The sequence below is a fragment of the Megascapheus bottae genome, chromosome 13 (assembly GCF_031878675.1).
Source record: "Megascapheus bottae isolate mThoBot1 chromosome 13, mThoBot2.hap1, whole genome shotgun sequence".
NCBI classification, from domain to species: Eukaryota; Metazoa; Chordata; class Mammalia; order Rodentia; family Geomyidae; genus Megascapheus; species Megascapheus bottae.
The window spans coordinates 43,741,513-43,764,257 of NC_143521.1; positions in this window are offsets into that span (position 1 = coordinate 43,741,513).

The following is a 22,745-nucleotide window of genomic DNA, read 5'->3' on the forward strand; positions in this document are numbered from 1 at the left end:
TACCCATGGCTGATGATCACAGCTGTTTATAATTTGAATCTTGTGAAAATATTAGAGAATGACAGTCAAAACACAGAGCTAATGATGGGCATTTTGTAAATTTCCAAAATTCCCTGAAAGCTTTTTTTTATTTAGGATATTAATGGAATTTATTTTTGAGAGAATATGAAAGGCCTGGAAAGGACTATGAGAGTTCCAAATTAACATAAAGAGAAAGCATGGAAATTAAAGATGTGTGTATGGTAACTGTGCTTTTCTTTTAAAAAGATTGTACTGCAAAATCCTAATGGATGCAATTATGAAACATATTGTGATAAAGTCAAGAAGAATTCGAACTGATTAATACAGCATTGCTTACCTACCATATGAGATTGAAGGATTTGAGTATGCTCTTTTAATTACTTTGACTTCTATCACACATATTATTTATTGACTATGTATCACCTTGTTATATAGCTTAACTATGTTTATCATGGTTATTCTGATGTCCAATATGTTATTCTTCCTATATATCTGAAACTGTACCATTTGGTCAACAATTCTCTGCTCACTTCAATTACCTTCATGCCCTTACTACAGCTTTATGTTACCATCTTTCTTTCCCTATTTCCATAAGATTAAGAAGTTAGTGAGGAAATATATTATGTGTCTTCAAATAATAAGCCACTAAGCATGATATCTTCCACATTCACTGATGTTATCCAAATGACTGGATTCCGCTCCTAACTTTGAGTATTATATATATATATATCTTTGAGTATATATATACATATATCTATGTATATTTGAGTATTATAGTATATATATGTGTGTGAGTGTCTATATCTATATACTTCATTTATTAACCAGTTGATGGAAAATTACGGCTCTTCGAACTTTTGGATACAGTGAAAAATGCTTCAATGAACCTGGGAGAACACATATTCCTTGGATATATTTATTTTATATACTTTTAAATCTCATATGCAACATTTAATAGCTTGATGATTTTAGAAGATTGACTGACACTGACCTATTCTTGTTTCTAAAACAGGAATAATACCACTGCCCATTTGACAGGCAAATCACCAAGAAGAATGTCTGGCGTGCATACACCTGCACACACACACACACACACACACACACACACACACACACACACGCACACACACAATATTCTTCTTAAAAGCGAGATAATGACTCCCATTAGAAAGTAAGCTCTGTGAGATGAAGAACTCATTTAATTGAGGATTGTAGATGAGTATCTAATTCTAAGAATTTCATAATAAACATTTCTGTGAGTGATTGAATGAATGAGTTTATGAATGGGAGAATGCCAGGAAGTAGGTAGAAAAGACTCCACAGAAAGAATAGGGAATATGGAGAAGGAAATGCCAACTATATACAATGAGAGATACTATCAAAAATATATCACATCTTCTGGAAAATGTTAGAACAGATAACTAAAATGGCACTTTATACTACCTGGGGAAAGTTAATTCAACTTTTGCTACTGAATAGCTCTTTCTGAGTAAAATAAGTTTTGTGAGTAGTTCCTTTGATACATACCTTGTAATTTACTGTGTCTTTGTACAACATCATTTTTTTGAGTTGTTGAGCTCAGGTTCTATTAGTATTCAATATGGTTTTAAAAAAGTAGAAGTAGAATAAGACTGCTACAAAAATAGAGAATAACGATAAGATCCTTGAATGCATCCTAAAGGGAAGATAGCAACTAGCTAAAGCTCAGAATACTTGTACGCATAGCATCATTTTTAACTTTCAGGATTTACACACACACACACACACACACACACACACACACACACACACACTTATTAGTTTTCAATATCAAATCATCATATTTTGTCTCAAAATCATACTTGAAAGGATTTTCTCTCCAATCTGAAATGCAAAACATCAGTGACTCGCAAGGCAATAGAAGAAGTGATGGGTAGTATATTCTATCCCTTTTTTTCTGTCTAGCATAACAGCTATCCAAATGTTTTCAGACTCAATAGAGATTTGAATCAGTCCTTTTGTGCAGTGATAATCAACTCCTTTCTAATTCACTTAGGGAGTGTAGCAGTGACCTGAAGTGTTCTTTGAAATACAACTTACTTCTTTAATAAGTCACATGAAGAAAATCAATCTTTCTGGAATAATTCTAGTCCATATGGAACTATATTTGATCGAATAAATTGACTAAATGTCATTTTAAGTATCTAATAAATATATATTTTATCCACCACAAACTTAATAACCTGTAGCATATGGCTAGATTTAAAAAAAAACAGATGAAAGTTCTCATGTTTCCAGAAAGATACATTTACATTAATGAAGCATCTATCATTTATTAGAACATATCATCATTAACAATCAACAAATAAGATATATATGAATATATATGCATATATACATAAGTAGATATACATTATTATATACATAATAAATAATGAAAAATAATGTTTAATTTATATGTAAACTATAACTTATGGATTTCAAAGAGACCAGAACTGTAGCTACCACAGATTGAAGGAAAGAGTGTTAGTATAGCTTTTATAACTGTTTGACAAATGATATGAAAGATAAAAGGAAAGTATTACACAATGTGGTTGCTGCAATAATAATACTATTATATATCTGAAAATAACTAGAAGTAGATACATGAAAGCTACTATTAATATGTGTGTAGTGCAACCAATCTAAAACATGTGTAGAAGATCATTTATATGTGTATGCACACACACACATATATATATATTCATATACATTGTATATGTGTATGTACCTATAGGTATAGACTTGTATGTCTTGTTTATGTTATGCATGATAAATTTTTGGGTCTTTTTAGTAAAATATATTTTGCAACTGGGTTTTAAAGTCAACAAATCTATTGGGTCTATTTTAAATAATTTTTAATTTTAAATTACTGCATTATATTATATTATTATGTTGAGAAAAGTTCATGAGTTCTAAAATTTATTTCTCTTTTTTTTTTCTTTCTGTTTGTTCTTGGCCTAGAACTCAGGGAGTGGGAGCAATCCCGAAGATTCTCTTGCTCAAAGCTGCACTCCTCCACTTGAGCCTTATCTCTACTTCTGGCTTTGTTCTTTTCTTTTTCTGGTTGTGGACGTATAGTTCTCACAACTTTCCTGCTCAAGCTGGTTTCAAACATCATTCCTTATATCTCAGCTGTCTTAATAACTAGGCTTGAAGACATGAGCCAATGGCTCCTGGCTTTAAATGTTGCTTTTACCAAAAAAAATGCTTTTTTTAAAAAAATATCCTCATTTACAATATTCTCAAATCACTGCTTTTTTAATTCTATCAGTCGCAGAAAGTTAAAAATTCATTTTGAAGTTAGGGGGTTTTAGATTTTTGATGATGTACTTGCTTGCACAGCATGTACAAAGACCCTGGATTCAATCTCAAGTATAGAACAAAAAGTGCCATTTCCTGGTACTCATGAGAAGTCATAGAAATTATAGATTTTCTGAATCTCCCATAGTATCTCATAAATCAAGTATTAACCATTAGAAAAGCAACATAATATTTTCCCTGTTTCATAAATTTTAGAAATATTATTTCATTAGTTCTGTACTGAACATGATACTGTGTTCTTCATAAGTTTCATCACAGTAACCTTCTGTTTTCAAAGATTCTGACTTCGGTCATGACTGTATATTCAGGACTTTCAAGAACTATTTTATTTTTGTTAAATGTATGAGTCTATAGAAATAATGTTTTATTACATAGATTAATATGTATATATGACATACAAACCCTCAAACTAATTTTATTTTCTAAGTGCCAATGATTGTATATAGAGAATCCCTTCTTGAATACTTGTTTGTTAAACACACCATTAGAAATATGATATAAAATCAATGTTAATAAATTCTTTCATTAAAAAAACTAGACTGGTAATAACATGTATTTCTTTTCCTAAATAATACCTAATTGAAATAGGGTCTAATTGTACTATTTGTAATTTGAAAGACAAATATAAACTAAGCATGGCTACTTTGCCTTTTAAATTTTTTTGTTGATCAAGTATAAATCCTATAGAACTCACTGATTATCTTTGTAGTGTTTTTCATCACTGTAAGGAGAAAGTAGAAAGATGTAATTGGCTAACTGATAGCATGCACATGAAATGGAACCTATATATCTATATTTTTATGTCTTACAGTTTTATGTTTATATTGCTATTATAGGAAATTATTGAAAACAAAGTATAATGACAAGAAATTTCATTATACATTGCATTTTTAGTCTTTATTATATTCAAATATTTTACTAAATTTAATATATCAAAATTTTGAGCTATGAAATAAAATCCACAAACATAAACAAATACATGTGTATATGATAACAATGCACATGTACAGGGTAACAAATGTGTATATATATATATATATATGTTATAAATATATACTTTTTTTTTCCAATCATGGGGCTTGAACTCTGGGCATAGGCACTGTCCCTGAGCTCTTCAGCTCAAGTCTACCACCCTACTCCTTGAGCCACAGCACCACTTCTGGTTTTCTGTTGGTTAACTGAAGATGAGTCTCACAGACTTTTGTGCCCAGGCTGACTTTGAACCCTAATCTTTCACCCTCAGCTTCCTGGGTAGCTAGGAGTAAAAGTGTGAGCCACTGGTGCCTAGCAACAAATGTATTTTTTGTTTGATATCAAAATCTAAAATATGAATGCTTTTCATTTTTTTCTCCTTCATGAAAGTCACTCTAATGGTTAGCAAATTCATTAGTGTTCCTTGATTTTTAAATTATTTCAGTCTTCTTCATTACCTTGATTACATTATCTTATACTGTGACCCCTAAAACTATTCTTTTTATTCTTTGACTTATAAATCAGTCCTTATGCTTACCAGAAATTTTGTTGCAAATAAAGAATCTTTGTTCATAATGTATGCACAACAGGAAAAATGTTTTTTTATTTAGCTTGAAAGCCAATCTTCATGATGATAGTGCCATTCAAAGTTACTTTAAGAACTGTCTTTCAAAGTCTCCCATTTGTTTACTGGAGACTGATATGACAAAATGCTTCTAAGACATGAAGTGTCATTCAAATAAAAACATATACATTTGCCTTCATGGAGTTTGTATCAGATTCTACATTATTTTGCATGCAGGTGTGATATTTATCTTGTTTTAAAATTTATGTTCTCACAATTTTAATAAATATTTTGTGTTCTATTGGTTCAGTTTCACTCTATTTGCTAATGATGAGAAAATTAGTATCCTCATAGCTAAGTTTAAAATGACTATTTTTATTTATTTTTTTTCAAAAGGAAGTGTATTACTTAACTTTCATAACTGTAACCCCTCTGTACTTTACAATAAAATTGATAAAGTAAAAAATAACCTCAGATAATGGGGACAGTATAGCAGGACAGCAGGGCTTATGTATCCTTAATACTTTAATGGATCCATCAATAGGTTTAATTGATTTTAAATTTAAAATATAAGAAATTTTCTTATATGCTTCTAGAATGTAATCACATACATTTGTTTTTCATACCCACAAAATATTCTTTCTATATTACAAAATGTATTATATTAAATATATTTGTATAATATAAATATAATAATAAATACATAATATAGTATAATGCTGTAATATATAACATTATTATGTTATATTGTTATACTTCATATTAATTGATTATACTATATGTAAAGAAAGGAGATTATCAAGTTCACAACAATCAGAATGGATCCCTGAGAACAGGGATTCCTATTCATCAACACAACATATTATTATTTAAATAATATATGTGAGGTAGATGTAAAATGTTCATTAAAATTCAGATTCCATGTTGAAAAGCTACAGCTATGTGCCATGAACCCAGGAGCCAACATTTTAACAGAGTCTTGACCATTTTGCTGCAGGAACTCTTTTTTTTTTAATTGTTGGGGTGATGTACAAAGGGGTTGTATTCATCAGGTTGTGGGTATGTTATTTCTTTTTTTTATCCAAATAAAATGTTTATTTTTTATTGTAATTAATAAAAAGGTTACATGATATTTGCCAGATAGAAGGTGCATTAATTCACATATATTGATACCCTTACACATGTCTTTGTCCCCATTACCCGCCCCTCCACCCCTCCCCCCGTCTTGGATTTCCCCCCTTCCCTATCCAATTTCAAATAACCAAATACAAATAAATCCAATATATCAGATAACAAAGTGAGATACTGTAACAATATGAGATAACCAAGGGACACCAAAAGAGATGAAAGATAACATAGTATATTAAGGACAACAATCTGTCATTATATGGCTTTTGTTTCAATATCCTGGAGGTCTTTTCAAGTAGCTTCATACTATATGGCCTTATGTATCAAGGTTTTGCTCTACTGCAGATCTCTGCTAGTAGAGCCCAAGGTTTCTACTGATTATGACAAATGAGGGAAACCACTGAGCCTAAGTTCCTTTGAGTCTGGCTTACTTCACTTAATATGATTTTTTCTAAGTCTTTCCATTTCCTAACAAATGGGTCGATGTCGTTTTTTCTGACAGCAGCATAGAATTCCATTGTGTACAAATACCACAACTTGTTGATCCACTCATCAACTGAGGGGCATCTAGGTTGGTTCCATATCTTTGCTATGGTGAATAATGCTGCAGTGAACATTGTTGTGGTAGTGGATTTAGTATGCCCTAGATTCTGGATAGCTGGGTAAATGCCAAGTAGTGGAATTGCTGGGTCAAAGGGGAGCTCTATGTTTAGCCTTTTGAGGCACTGCCATACTGCTTTCCATAGTGGTTTGCACTCCCACCAACAGTGTAGTAGTGATGCCTCCTGGCCACATCCCCTCCAGCATCTGTTGTTACTAGTTTTCCTGATCCTGGCCATTCTAACTGGAGTGAGGTAGAATCTTAGAGTTGTTTTGATTTGCATTTCTTTTATGAGCAGAGATGTTGAGCATTTCTTCATGTGTCTATAGGCCATTTATGTTTCTTCTTCAGAGAAGACTCTCTTTAAGTCTTTGGCCCATTTTTTAATGGGATGGTTGTTACTTTGGAGATTAGTTTTGGATTGATTCAATTTTTTGAGCTGTTGATATATTTTAGATATCAGGCCTTTGTCCGTTGTTTGGTTGGTGAAGATCTTTTCCCACTCTGTAGGCTTCCTAATTAATTTACTAGCTATGTCCTTTGCCATACAAAAGCTCTGCAGTTTAATGCAGTCCCACTTATCCAGCCTTTCTCTGATTTGCTGTTATTCTTGGTCCTTATTAAGAAAGTTTCAACCTGTGCCAAGGAGGCCTAGTGTATCTCCTATTTCTTCTTGTAAAGTTTTCATTGTGTCAGCTTTTACCTCCAGGTCTTTGATCCATTTGGAGTTAATTCTAGTGCAGTGTGACAAAGAAGGATCCAATTTTAGTTTTCTGCAGCACAACTTGTTGAAGAGTCTGTCTTTCTTCCATTCTATTTTTTGGCTCCCTTGTCAAAGATTAGGTGGCTATAGGTCTGGTTTAACATGTGGGTCCTCAGTTCTATTCCATTGGTCTTCCGGCCTGTTCTTGTGCCAGTACCAAGCTGTTTTGATAATTATAGTTCTGTAATAGAGTCTAAAGTTTGGTATTGAAATTCCTCCTGCACTGTTCTTTCTCCTAAGAAGTGTTTTTGCTATACAGGGTCTTTTATTATTCCATATGAAATTTTGGATTGCCTCTTCTATTTCTTTAAAGAATGCCATTGTGATATTGATGGGTATTGCGTTGAATTTGTAGATAGCCCTTAGCAAGATTGTCAAAATGACTATTTTTAAAATAATATAATATAATTTGAAGTTAGTTGTGTTGGCTCCAGTATTGCTCTTTTTGACTTAGGAATATTTTGACAATTTAGATCTTCAATGTTTTCATATTAACATTAGGATTAACTTTTCTATTTCTAAGAGGAATCCTATAGGAACTTTGATGAGCAATGCATTTGTTATAATGATTGATTTTTGTAATGCATTTTTTTTTACAGTGCTTCCCTGTGCTTTTGAACTATTTCCATCTTTTGATACGGTCATCAATTTCTTTCTTAAATGATTTAGAGAACTTTTACTACTGTAGTAAATATATTTTTATGATCAATTTAGGTAAGATTGTCTTTATCTGGTTTCTTTATCTGTTTATTGCCATTGAATAAAAAAGCTAATGATTTTAATACTATTTTTGTATCTTATTACTGTACTGACAGTATTACTGTCCAGCATTATCACTTTGAGCATATATTGGGAAGTATGTAAGTAGAGATGCAGTAGAAATGCTTGTATATCTATGGTTTATTGCAGCATTATTCATAATAAACAGTTTATGCCCTGCAATTGACAAGCAGAATAAGAAAATTTGGTGTATGTACTAAATAGTGTATTATTTAGCCATAAACAATCACTGTCTTATACTTATGATCTTGGATATTCATGAGGCAAATACATGATAGTAGAGCGATCCTTGGCAGACAATTAAAGATCTTTTATTTTTAATAAAATAGGAAAGAGACAGAAGTGGTGGCATGGCTCAAGAGATGGACCCAAGTCATAAGCAAAAGAGCTGAAGAAGAACAAAAAACCCTGCATTCAGCTTCCAATACCAGAAGAAAAACAAGGTAATAAGTTGATTAAACAATGAAGGATAAAACACATGAAAATATGTCATTTGCATGAACATGTTGGTCGGAACTGGATAATGAGAAACATAATAAACCAGATTCACAAAGATAAATAACATGATCTTTATCTCATATGTTGATTCTAGACCTAAAAGAGAGATATAGAATTTGTAACAATGTGACCTTTTTATAAGATTAGTGTGAGCGAAAGAATGTAATAGAGAATGAATAATCTGTATCTGTGTATTTAGTAGGAGACATAGAGGTGAAGGTGAGAGTGAAAGGTGTCAAATATTAAAGTATACATTCATGGGATGCTATATTGAGATTCTTATGTACAATTAAGTATGAGAAAACCCATCACAAATGTCAGGACATAAAAGTTTTGCTTGGGGATAGGCACCAGTGCTAAGGAGGTAAGAGGACTGAGAGCATGGACAAGGGTGAATATAGACAAAGTATTATATATATATAAAAAAAACCTGAAACCATGTTGAAATTGTTTTTGAGAAAGTAGAGCAGGGCCACAAGGGATTCTGAGAGAAAAGACGCATCTGAGTGATATACTTTGTAGCGTGTATGGAAACATCACAATCAAACTCCTTGTATAACTTATATTTGCTTTAAAAAACAAAAGCTAAAATAAGACCACACAGTTCTATATGTGAGCAAAAGATCAGTAAATGTTTTGTAGACTAGACAACTAGCTTCTACCCCATTCTCCTCCTTATGCACAGAATTAAAGCATTTATTATAAGCATTCAACTGACCATACTCATTATTTGTTTCACCCTTATGTATGTTAACCAATCCTGTATCTTTAAAAATAACATCAAATTAAAACGTGGAGCTGTCTGCCCAATATGGGTTTCATGATATTCAAACAAATCCAAACTGAATTCATTTGATAACTGTTTTTATTTCCAGATTCCCAACACAAAATGCAAATATAAAAATTTCAGATCCAGTATTGTTATTCTTCTTCCAAATGGGAGAGAGACTACTGCTTTCCAGCTAGGATAAGATATACTCTAAATGCAAATGATAAGCAAAACAGGACACTACAAGCCTGAGAACTGCTTACAGTTTGATAGAATGTCTTAAAATATTGTTGATCTCTACTCAAAGGTATGTGGACATACATTTTTATAAACAAAAGCACTGTGTTACATCTAAACCTTCTATCCTATCTTAACGTTTTCTCCATTCAGTATAAATGTAAATGAAGGAAGCATTCGATCAAGGATTCAGCAGTAGAATCTGAAGTGAAAAACAAACATAACAAAAGTGTCTTGCTGGCAGAAATAAGTGTTTCTTCTCTTCTGACTTAGTATAACAGATTCTCCCACCTTAGATTTGGAACAACTGTCGTACAATCTTGAAGTGTGAAAATATTAAGCATAACAATGCTAGTAACCAAAATCCTTGCAGTTTCCAAATGGTATTTTCAAGACAATATTTAACTAAATGTCGCCAATGTTGAAGGAAAATCTGGTTATTAATATATTTATCATTCCAGTAGGGGATAAATATGAATAAATGTTAAACTTTTTACAATCATTTATATCAAGCAATGACTAATACCAACAACCAGATAATAATTGCAAAAATCTTTGGTGAGCCTCATCATAAACATGGATTTAGTATGTACAAGTATGAGGCAACCAATAGAAGTAAATAGTATTTGTATTAAAGACTCTCTTTTAGAAGGACTACATGGATATCTGATATGAAAAAGGTACATATTGAGTAGACTGCCTAGGAAGGATCTTAAAATTTATGTTAACACAAAGCCCATAAAATTATTGCCATCTTCTAAATTTAATATTAAGATGAAAATAATTCATTACATATAGTTCTCAATTAGCAAATATTATAACAAATATTAATTGACTTCTAAAAATTTTAGGGAATCAGAATTTAATAGCCAATATCTTAAAATAAAAACTATGAAAAGTTGTATATTTTTAAGGAAAAGTTTAGAATAGCATGGACCAAATTTCATGGATAGCCTACAACCTATATTCTAAAAATGATTGTATTAGCTAAAAAAAGAATAATTAAATGAAAAGAAATAAGGTAGAAAAAGGAGACAGAAGTAAGGAAAGAAGAGGGAGATTAGTATGTATGGGGGATTGAAGTAAAGAAGAAAAGAAAGAAGGAAGGAACAAAGGGAAGAAAGAAGGAATGGAAGCTATATAGTCAAAATCTTATGCAGCTATCAATAAGTTAAATTAAATTTTCCTTAATTCTAAATTCTAAATACTAAATTCTACAAAATTTTGGATTCCCCAAAATGTAATACATTATTTTAGGGTGAATATATCAGGGTTAAAGAAAAGTAAATGAATTTTCCATTATTATGTAAGTGATAAAGTGCCGAAGCAGGATTTTAAACAATTGGCAATCAATTACCTGAATGACACTCTGTACTTAAGCATAGATTGACAAGAAAAATACTTATATCTCCTTAATTATCTTTATTTTGACCTGTTTTTTTCTGATAAATATTATAAACACCAGAAAAGATTCAGGAGCCAAATGCTTCTAAATTTGTAATGAAAGAAATAGTATCAAACAACAAAAAAGCAACACAATATTTTATTTTAAAATATTTTCTACCCAACTTCAGAGTAAAACTTAAATAAATGTAACTAAAATTAATATGAAAGAAACAGAATAGGAAAGGGCTTAATTGAGTCCTAAATGTTTACTTTACAACTTGTTCCAAATACTGTTTTTCATCCCTTCTTGCTGGAATCTTCTCCTATAATAATAATAATAAAAACAGAAGTTACCTTTTCAGATAGCTTAAAAGGCTGTGACAATAGAATCAATTAAGTGAGATTGTGCTACTTTACTAAATTGCTTCCCTGCAAATTCTATAACACCAACATAAGGTCAGCTTTGTTTCTCAATAGAAAATTAAACTATACTAAATTAAACTACACTAGAGGGAAGTGCTTGGGTAAGGAGGTTTCGCCTCCTCAATCAGTGACTACCATTTACGCAGTTTATTTCCCTGCAAGGATTTTGCTTGGTCAATAAAAATGAATAGAAGTGAAAGGACATGAAAATCTCTTCTTTACCAGGTAGAAAAGAAAAAAAAATAATTCAACTACTTGTCCTGAACAAATTAAAGAAAGCTTTAGTAGGAAGGTGAGCCTGGTCAGCTGAAGCCTTTCTGTTCTTACAAATGACTGCCATAGACACTATATGTGATGTATTTCAGACTGAAAACAAGGGGAAAATAAGAAAGACTTCCATTTTCCCATAAGTTATACTGCAAGACTGTCTACAGATTTACAATTTGTGTGTGTGTGTGTGTGTGTGTGTGTGTGTGTGTGCTTGTGTGGGGGGGGATGGGTGTGGGTGTGGGTGTTTTTGTGTGTGTGCTTCCTGGGAATGGAACTCTGGGGTCTCTGGGCCTGGGCTCTATTCCTGAGCTCTTCAGATCAAGGCTACTTCCCTACCCCTTGAGCCACAAAGCCACTTCCAGTTTTCTAGTAGTTAATTGGAGTTATGTGTCTCTTGAATGTTAGTTAGTGCTGGGCTGGCTTTGAACCTGGATCCTCAGATCTCAGCCTCCTGAGTAGCTAGTATTACAAGCATGAGCCACTGCACCCGGTAATGTTTTACCCATGCAGAATTTTTACTAGTGAACTAACAACTAGTCTTTTGTATTCACAAGTTCCTGTTATTGAGCACAATTACTCTGATTGAATCAATGAAATTTCATAGATTGTCACAAAGCCAAGCTCTAACAAAAATAGCAGAGAGTACCTTTGAGAAATTGTGTTTGAAGACCATTTGTATTTTACTTTAATATTTTAATACCCAGAATTTAGTTATCAAGGTTAATTGCAAAGTATACTGCAACATCTTCTGAGAGTATGTATATATATATGATTAATAAAATATATTTTATACATTCTAGAGCACATAAAATACTATATATTGTGTACATTATATTATATGCTATATATCAAATATCTTATATGCAATATAAAATAATATATAATATATAACATATACAAGTATATACAATTATAAACAAATGATATTTAATATGTAGGATACATATGATTATACATATTATTTGCATATTATTGGATATGTATTTGTACTTATTGTATTGAGAAGTTGGAAATAGGTGTAGATAATAGATTTTTTTCTTAGCCCTTTGTAAAACAAAAAAAGTGTAAGTCATCTCATAAGCTTTGTCAAACAGAGAAGAAAAATGGGTTTTAGAACAGCACTTTGTCCCAGCCTACCCCACTTCACAGCTCTTGCCCTTGATAAATTGGCTGCTTGTGACAAATCATTCCTCAGATTCCTAGAGGACTGATTTCTTTTGTAGTAGGTGAAGTGTGCTTTGTGGAAATTTTCACCAACATCCTGCACACTTCAAGACCTTCGAACATTCTGTGGTGACCATGTCTACCTCTGCTGGCTTTTTGGCAACAATGAAAATTATAAGTTCCTTCAGTCTTTATGTTGATTTGGGAATTTTTTGACCTTCATGATACACAGTGTATCACTAAGTTAGCCCAAGTTGTCTGAATTCTGAGTTCTCTGATATCAAGTCTCTCAGGTTCTGGGATGGCAAGAAGGCATCACTATATTGATTAACATAACAGACTCACTGTGTAACAATATAGCTTTATACATGTGGATTCATAAAATGGAATGCTCTGACAAATTATCTAAAGTTACCATCTGTCAAATCATTTTGGAATTTTAGAGGACAATATATAAAAACACAATTTAATAAGCAGAAACTGGGAAAAATAAACATTTCAAGATGAGCACTTGTCAAATTTCAAATTTAAATATTAATCTTTAAGCAGCATTTCTACTTTCAGATTTAGAAACTAAATACATAAGGCTTCTGTGAATCAAATCCAATTATGACTTCCATTTGTTGCATTTCATAAGTCTCATCTCTCATACATATCTAATTAACCAATCATTTTGCTAGAGTTTTTTTAATTTGAAAAGAATATAAAATATTTTATTAAATTATAAATATGTGTGTACTAGTATTATTTCTTAGTGTTCATGTTCTTGAATGAGATTCTACATTTTATGAAATTCAAAACCATTCCTGGTTTGCTGTCCTCATTACTTGATGTAGTCTATGTTTTCAGTACTTCTGTCAAAGTTTCTTTGTTTGTTTGTTTGTTTGTTTTTTTTGTGAGTTATGGGCTTGAACTTGGCCTGGGTGTTGTACCTGAGCTCTTCACTTCAAGACTACTGACTTACCCCTTGAGCCGTTACCCACTTCCCATTTTCTAGGGCATAATTGGAGATAAAACAGAGTCTTATCTCCCTGGCTGGCTTTGAACCTTGAGCCTCAGATCTCAACCTCCTGAGTAGCCAGGATTACAGGAGTGAGCCACCATGCCCAGCTTTCTGTCAAAGTTTCTTAAGAATTTTCACTAACCATTGCCATTGCACATTACATTTGGCACAGTAATACACTCCTTTAATATTTTAAGATAAAAATATGCTATGTTTGACACTGATACTTATATTGCTGAAAAGCTTTCCTATGCTCAGCAATAACAGCAAAGCTAACAACATTTCTGAATATATATAAATATTTTAGAGATTTCACAGATCTATTAAGGGAAAACACATTGCAATGACTACAATATATCCAGAAATATTTTAATTCTTTAAATTTTAAAATATTTTAAAAATATACTATCTATGCACTATTTTATTATTTTCACAAAGGTAATACATCATAGTATCTGCTAATGGATATCTCTGATACAATACTATTACTCATATTTTTAGAATAACAACAGTGAGGCCCAGAGACACAAATAAGTCTACTCAAAGGTATAAATTATGCGCTTCAGTTTAGGTTTAGGCACCTACAAGAGATCTCATGATTATTTCTACTAGTATTCTATTAAATGATATTCCATCCAGGTATGTTATTATTCTGGACTTTTCCAGTGTCCCTCTATAAACTTCTTCTTAAATGAAATACTATGTAAACACTGTTTTAGTGCGTTCACTTTGTGTGACAAATTACTAGAATCTGGGTAACAGTGTACAGCAGAAATTTAGAATTTCCTGTTTTATTTCATGATCACGGAAAATTTTGTTTTAGGACTAGATAATTATAGACAGAGCATTCTCTCTCTAACATGATGAAGTGGTGAGGGATTCTCTTGAATCTCTTTCACCAGGGCCTTGATTCCCTTCGTTAGAATAAATAGTTTTATGGCTCCCTCTTTTACTAATTAGTTAATAAGCAAATGAACATATGGATTACATAAAACCCTAAATATTTCCACATTAAATGTCTGTGTTTCCCTTTATTTAGACACCAAACATTTTCTGTAACTGCTTATTTTCAAAATGTGTGCTGTATTTTAAAACTCATTCAGAAAACAGCTGAAATTTGGTGAAATAATAGATGTCCACACCTATTATCGTAACTACTTATGAGGCTGAGATCTGAGAATTGCAGTTCAAAACTGACCCTGGAAGAAAATTCTGTGAGAGTCTTCTCTCCAGTTATGGAGGAGGAGAGGGGGTTGGAGAAGAAGTTGAGCTGTGTCTCAAGGGGTAAAGACAGCACCTAGTCCCTCAGTTATGGTCCCAAGTTTGGTACACACAAGAAAAGTTTACATTTATTCAATTATTTATTTTATGAGCTTTTATTAATAGTACAAGGGGGCATTTCATATTGAAATTTTCATGCAGGTAACATCACCAGTAAAATCTATTCCTCAATTATTCTTCTTTAGTCCTCCCTGCTTCTGAAACAATTCCAAATGGATATATTTTTTCTAATTTCAAATATACAAACATAGATTTTTCTGCATTTATGAATTATAGTACAAAAATATTAAAGATACAAAGATGAAACCGGACTCAACAGGCTTAGTTTTAAACACATTCCCTCTTATTTCATCTTGATATTTCATAATCTTTCTAAGTTGTTCTCTTTTATGATTCCCCAGAAGTCTGTAATAATTTGAAATTTCCATTCTCTGCCAGCATTAAGTGCTTAAACTTCAGGAAATATGCTCTTGAGTATCACTCAAGTATCACACATAGTTTCTTGAAAATTACTCTCTTATCATTTCAACTACCATTCACTATGTGTATGAACAAGTGTCTGGGCTAAATCTCAAAGATAAGTCACACCGCACATCTCCAACTGAATCACAATCTCCCGTTGCTTTCCTTTCCTTTTCTCCTTGTTTTGGTAGAAGTTACTCCAGTGACTTGGTGCCTAAAGAAATCTGGTCAATGTTGTTTCCTCACTACTCTTCACAGGCTATATTAATAAGCCTTTTGGAGATTTAAATAAATCAGCATTTCTGAAATATTTCAATTTTTCTCTGGCTAGCTATATTATTTATCAGCAAGTTAACCCCCCGTCGTCTGCCTAGAACTCTCACTTCATGATTCATCCTGATGAATAGCCAAGATTCAGACAAAATCTTGAAAATCTTGCCTCATTTTCTTAAACATACATACATTCCACTGACTCTTTCTACAATACATATTTATATAAAATTTTATTTCTTGTTATATCTTTTTGAGAAAGTGTGTATGAATCCTGAGTGACATGTTGATATGCTCTTAATTTTCTGTCATTTAGTGAAAGACCAAAAATTCATACATTTATAAGAAAGGCATTATTAGTTTGACAGTCTTTTTATTTAATGACATTTTCAGCTAAATGTAGATTTAATAGATAGCATTTATTTTTTAATGTAGTTGATATATTAAGCAATTTAACTTGCTTTACTTGTTTGTCTTTTTGTGGCCTGTTCATGTATCCTACATATACCCACAAGTAAGTTCATTACAAGTAGACATACTTGTATAATTTTGATTTCTGCTCTATAGGGATTTTTTTAAACCATAAGGATAATGACATTTCAAACTATTTTTATACATTTTGAAAGAAGAGAACAAAAATATAATTATACTAGACACTATTCTAGTCAATGTTTTATTGAACATTGAAAACATATTACGTATACATATATGCTCCATTTTAACAGTTATTTTTCCATCATTCAAATACCCACATATTTGGAGGGACATTAGTAGGGTTTGAATTCAGGTCTTAGTCTTTTCTGTGTAGCAACTCTACTATTTAAATAGGGACTTAATATTTTAAGCTATGGATATTTTGAGAGATAGTTCAGACTTTTATCCAAGCATGAGCCTCCTATTCCTGCTTACTTCTGTTTCACAGAGAGCAGAAATGGAAACATTAGTCCATTGAGTATTTTTGTTTTCTGTTAAGATTAGATCTCACGAACTGTATCCCATCTGATGGTTTACAGTTAAAATCCTCCAGATAATCAGTCTAATCAGTAACTGGGAGTATAGGAATACCTTACCACACCTCATTAATAACCAAAATTTTACCTAGTAAGCAAGGTTTTCTCTTTTTTGTGTAGTTATTGAACAGGACAAAATATATTTTCTCAGGCAACCAAGCCTCTGTTATAACATCAATCATGTAATTATAAAGTTCAAAATACCTTTATATTTAATTAATTAGTAAATATCAATTTGGACAAGGATGTTAATAAGTAGAGATTTCATGGGAAAAGTGAGAATATGCTAACTATATTTGAGTAGGTTTCTTTTCCTTCAGTAGATACACATTTTTTTAAATAATGCTGGTTGTGGCACATGAATTCAAGGACTGAGCTCTCTATCTAAGCTTCTTTGCCCAAGAATAGTGCTTCCTCATTTGAGCCACAGCTCTATTTCTAGCTTTTTTTTTCTGTAGTTCAGTGGAGATAAGATTCTTCTAGACTTTCTTGCCTGGGCTATTTTGAACTGTGATCCTTATATCTCAGCTTCCTGAGAAGCTAGAATTACAAATATGAGCCACAGGTAAATGGCTGGATTTTGTTTTTAATCATATTATTAGGTATAGCTTGTAATGTTAGACAACATTAACTATTATGGAAAGAATGAATCATTTTTGTCTGTAATTTTCAATTAATATTTTTCTATTTCCCATACTTCTTGGAATTCCTTCACTTATGAAATGGAGTTTAATTTCAGAAGTTACCAATAGTTTAGCTTACTTGGTTATCTGGTGGTCTACCATTTATTTTTAACTGCACATTTTTTCCTGATTATATTTTTGAGACAGTGATTCTAATATTTTGGTCTGAGCTGGCTTCAAATCAAGATGTTCCATATCTCCATCCCCTGAGAAGCTGGAGTTATAGAAATTTGCCACCAATACTTGAATCTCTCTCATGGAACATTTTAGTTTCTACATGTTACGTTTAGTAAAAACCTAGGCAAGCTATGTTTTAGAAAAGATATGTTTTCTTTCGATATTGATTGCTAACAAAAGTATACTTGATTTATGTTACTGACATGTGTCAGAATCATGTTCTTATTAAATGCATATCTTAGCTAGACTCAAGGAGAAATCAAACAATGCTTTTTTTTCTCCTTGTAGGAATACACTTCCCTGAATTGTGTATGTCACTGGAAATAAAGTGACATAAAAGAGAAATGAGAGAATGGAGACTTACCTATGACTATCTCTTTTGAATGAGGTAGTTCCAGCTGCCCATGTAAAAAAGATCTTTGAAAAAGTTGCTGATTTTTCTATTGGTATGGAGTCAGAGTTGCTCCTTATCACCATTTATGTTTTGCAGATGATATAAACATGGAATTAAGGAGAGCAAGAAGTAGACAGAATTCACCTAAATCTCTGTCATTTTTATTGCCTCTAATACAATTTCCCAAGAGTAAATATTTGTGATTCACCCTCTCATCCAAAATACACAAATATTTCTCTTTTGCTGAAGATCAATAAAGGACCCCAGAGGGGATGAGATTCTAGGTAATGGTTTTAGTTTAGTTTCAAGTTAACAATTTGAACATTGCTATAAGTCAATTATTTTCCAGTAATTTAATTTTATTTATAAAATAATGAATTTATCTCCAGCAATTCTTAAAATTTATTAGTAAGAATTATATAAAGCTATACATTGAAACATACAAGGATAAAACTACGTCATATTTTCAAAATAATTGTGGCAACATATAATTAATTGGTGCACTAATTAGTTAAATCTCTATAACAAATATTTAAATTATTTTTATAAACAAAGTTCTTTAAAAAATGTATAGTTATCTTGCCACATCTGAATTTTCCTGTTCTATAGATTGTGAGTATTGATTTAGGTAGATTTTAGATTGTTAAAATGTATCACACATATTTGAAAGAAAAACAGTAATATAGTAAAAGTAAATAGTAAACTCTTTACTGGTGACTTATAGAATAATATGGTAATTAATGATTTTGATGTGTTTATTTCTTTGTGATAGATAGGTCACAAATTCTTTCAAGTGTATGGACAACCAAGAAAATGTTTTATAGATTTGCTACTAAATAAAATGAGTTAGAAGACTTGTATATTTTGCTGTTGATTTTAATGATAATTATTAATAATATTTATGTACTTCAAATTTGGCTAATCAATAGTAGCATAAATGTAAACAAATAATTTCCACATCTGGCCAGATATAACACATGAATTGACAATAAAGAAACACAAATGTTATGATTTGTTGAAGTTTTTATTTTCTTTATATTTCCATTGGATGCAAAAAGAACTGTCAACATTATTTTTCCACATAACCAAAAAATAAACATAAAAAACACACTAAACAGGTTATAAACCAAGCACCTAGGAAATGAATGAATGAACTTCATATCCTCTTTTATTATCAGAGCTATTTCTCCATACCCCATATCAAATCACTGTAACATATTTTTTCATTATAAAAATATTTCTATGATACAAAATTACACAAATCTTTTTTATAGTGTGGTAATTAAACAGAATGAAATAATGCTTGTACAGCATAATCTTAAGTAATATAAACTAAACTACTAAAATTTCATTCTATACAAAAATAAAAACACATCTTAGAAGAGCCATTTATTTTTCAGAAATGATGTTTTCGTATAAACTGAAGTAGACCTTCTGGTGAACACTTTAGTTTGATTAAGTCTGACAGCCTGGTCTTGGGATCACATGGTCTTTTTGAGATAGTGAATGATGCAAAATTGGTAATTACATGGCCATGGAAGAATTTCATGATGACTCCTGCAAAAGTCAAAAGTTTTCTGTGACTTTCTTCAAAATACTGAGATAAGAATAATAATTTTATTCCCTAATTTGAGAGATTATCTAAAGACACAAATAATGACAGTAATAGGATAGGGGTGATAAGAGTGTGATTTTGGGTGTGCACTCGTATGTGTGCACATGCTTGCACGTTTATGTGCTTGTTGTGAGAACACATCATTAAAAGACTGAGTTTATTTAATCCTAATACATTGGAGATAACATTGAATATTTTATAGATAGTTTTATTCCTTATGGAGAAATCAATAAAAAGTGAATAAAAGTGATAGGATTAAAAAATAAACAAAAATTTCTTACTTATTTTTCCACTCATTCATTTGTTTATTCTCCCTTTTATTTTATTTTTATTTTTATAGTATCCAAGCTATCAGTCATGCCTATCTCTCTCCTACTTGAGTCACAACTCCAGTCCAAGATTTACATTCTATTCGAAGATGGTGTCTCTAAACCTTTTTCTCAGGCTGTCTTTAAACCATTACCTTGAGAGCTTAAACTCCTAAGTAGCTAGGATTATTAGCGAGAACAACTGGTGCCCAGATTCCTTTTCATTCTTGATGAAATTGTATGATGGATCCTATTGTTTACTAGAGTAAAGAAATAAAGAGAAATTACGCTGTGACATTTGATTCAAACATAAAATTTACTTTCCTAAAGTCCTCAAAAATAAATTATACTATCCTGATAAATAGCCCTTTGGACATTTACTCGCATGAGATAATTTAATACCATATCAAATTCTACAATTTATTAAAACTATACTAATCCAATGATATCAGATCCATAAAAATCTCAACAATCATATCTCAGTTTCATCAATAACCATTCTAAACCTCAGCTTACTAGTGATCATAAAGTGACAACACAAATCAAAATGAATTTTCATAGTATGTACATATCAATAAAAATATAATTAATGGAGAGTGATTAACATACCACATTCCAGGAGAATTAATACATTGAAGAACACCCATGGAAGATGATGCTGATCACATTACTGCTTTTCTTTTTTTTTTTTTTTGCCAGTCCTGAGCTTGAACTCAGGACCTGAGCACTGTCCTTGGGCTTTCTCAAGGCTAGATCTCTACCACACAAAGACACACATGTGTACACACATATATAAAGATATTTGTGTGCCTTATATAATTCTACCTAGCCAACCAAACAGTTAAAATATTTATACTGAGTAACACATGCCTGGCCCTGCACTGTAAGTTATGACATGCAAAATATGATGTATATATTCTTAAGTCAAAAGGTTGATGTAGTTTTTGTGGTATCTTTCAAGTGAAATTCAGAGAGCTAGGTCATAATGTATTACGGCATGTATTGCAATATTTTTGGTAGTATAACAGTTTCTTTGAAATATATCTATTTCTCCTTTCTTCAATTCAGAGGCAGAATTTTGTCTTTGTATTAAACTTCTTAGTGTATTATATTTCTTATGAAACCAAGCAAAAAGCCCAGTCAATGTCTGGACTGTGGTAAAATATTTTACCTACTTCAGCTTTACAAATTTCACAACATTAGACAGAAAGCCCATAAAATGTGTACTCATGGTGTCACCAAAGAAGAACTTGCACATTCATGGATGTATTAACTTACTTTCTGTTGGCAGTAACACAAGACGATAGCACAGGTAAATTCTAACGAAAACAAATTTGACTTGGTAGGTCATCACAGGACTTGAAATCCATGTTTGAGAAGGCATCTGGTGATATGCTTCCACTGTGAATCCAGAGGTGTTCAACATCAAAGGACAATGTAAGCATGTGTATCTCATTTAGCCTTCTCCCTTTTCAGAAAGCAAACATGCTGTTGGATTTAATTGCATCCTAGTCAGGGATGTCGCTAAATATCCCTGTTGATTGACATGTTTTTAGCATTTTTATATTTCACAATGGAGTTTGCATTTCAGCCAGTGGATGATACTTTCAAGGCTGAACAAACTAGAAGAATGTGCTATCCTACTTTCCTAAAGAAGAATCAAATTTGCAGCAAAATATACTCAAGATTTAGCATCTCTCCCCTAAACCAAAGACAGCAGAAATAGAATCGGAGGGCTAGAAAAAGCAAAACATCTTTCTGAGTAGAGATTTTGAGTAAATCACTTCTGTAACATAGCGGTGAGTAGCTGAGGCTATTGAGTGTTATCACAGTTGTTTCGATTAAAGATCACTATTTTAAAAGAAAAGATTTAAAATTAATAAAACCTCCATTATAGCACCATTTCATTAATCTTTGGATTTGACTGACTGTTCATGTAGTGTTAACTTCCTTCTCATTTGAGACAACTATCAATTTTTCTCACCAACCCTTCCTGCATCTTCTTTCTTTCATTCTTTCACCAACACTTCAAGAAACATGTATGTGTTAATCTGTGGCAAAATACATAAGGAATCAGCTTACAAAAAGAAAAGATGTATTTGGCCTGGAGTTTTGGAGGTTTCAGTGCCTAACCAGGTGACCTCATTAGGCATATGGCAACACAAAACATTCTGGCAGTAGAGTGTGGGTGAGAAAGCTGCTAAGTGCATAGAAACTGGAAAACAAAGAGAGAGACTACTGTATGGGGTTCTCAATATTACCTTCTAAGGCATATCTTCAGTGATTAAACTTTCTCCAAGTAGACTCTAGTTCTTAAGTGTTTAACCACCTCCCAATCACACTGCAGACTGGGTCCAGCATATGGATCCTTGCGGAATACTTGAAACCTATATGGTAAAAAAAATATCTGCCTACATGTCAGCATTTGTCTGTAGGAATTATTTTGTTAGTGTACATATCCCTAAATAAAAAAGGGGAGGAGAAGATGAAAGAGAGACAGAGATACAGAAAGAGACAGAGACAGAGAACAGAGAGGCAGAGCCAAATAAAGACAGAGATATACCAAAAGAGAGAGAAATAGAGAGAGAAAAAGAGAGGATGGAAGAAGTAAGAGCTATGACAA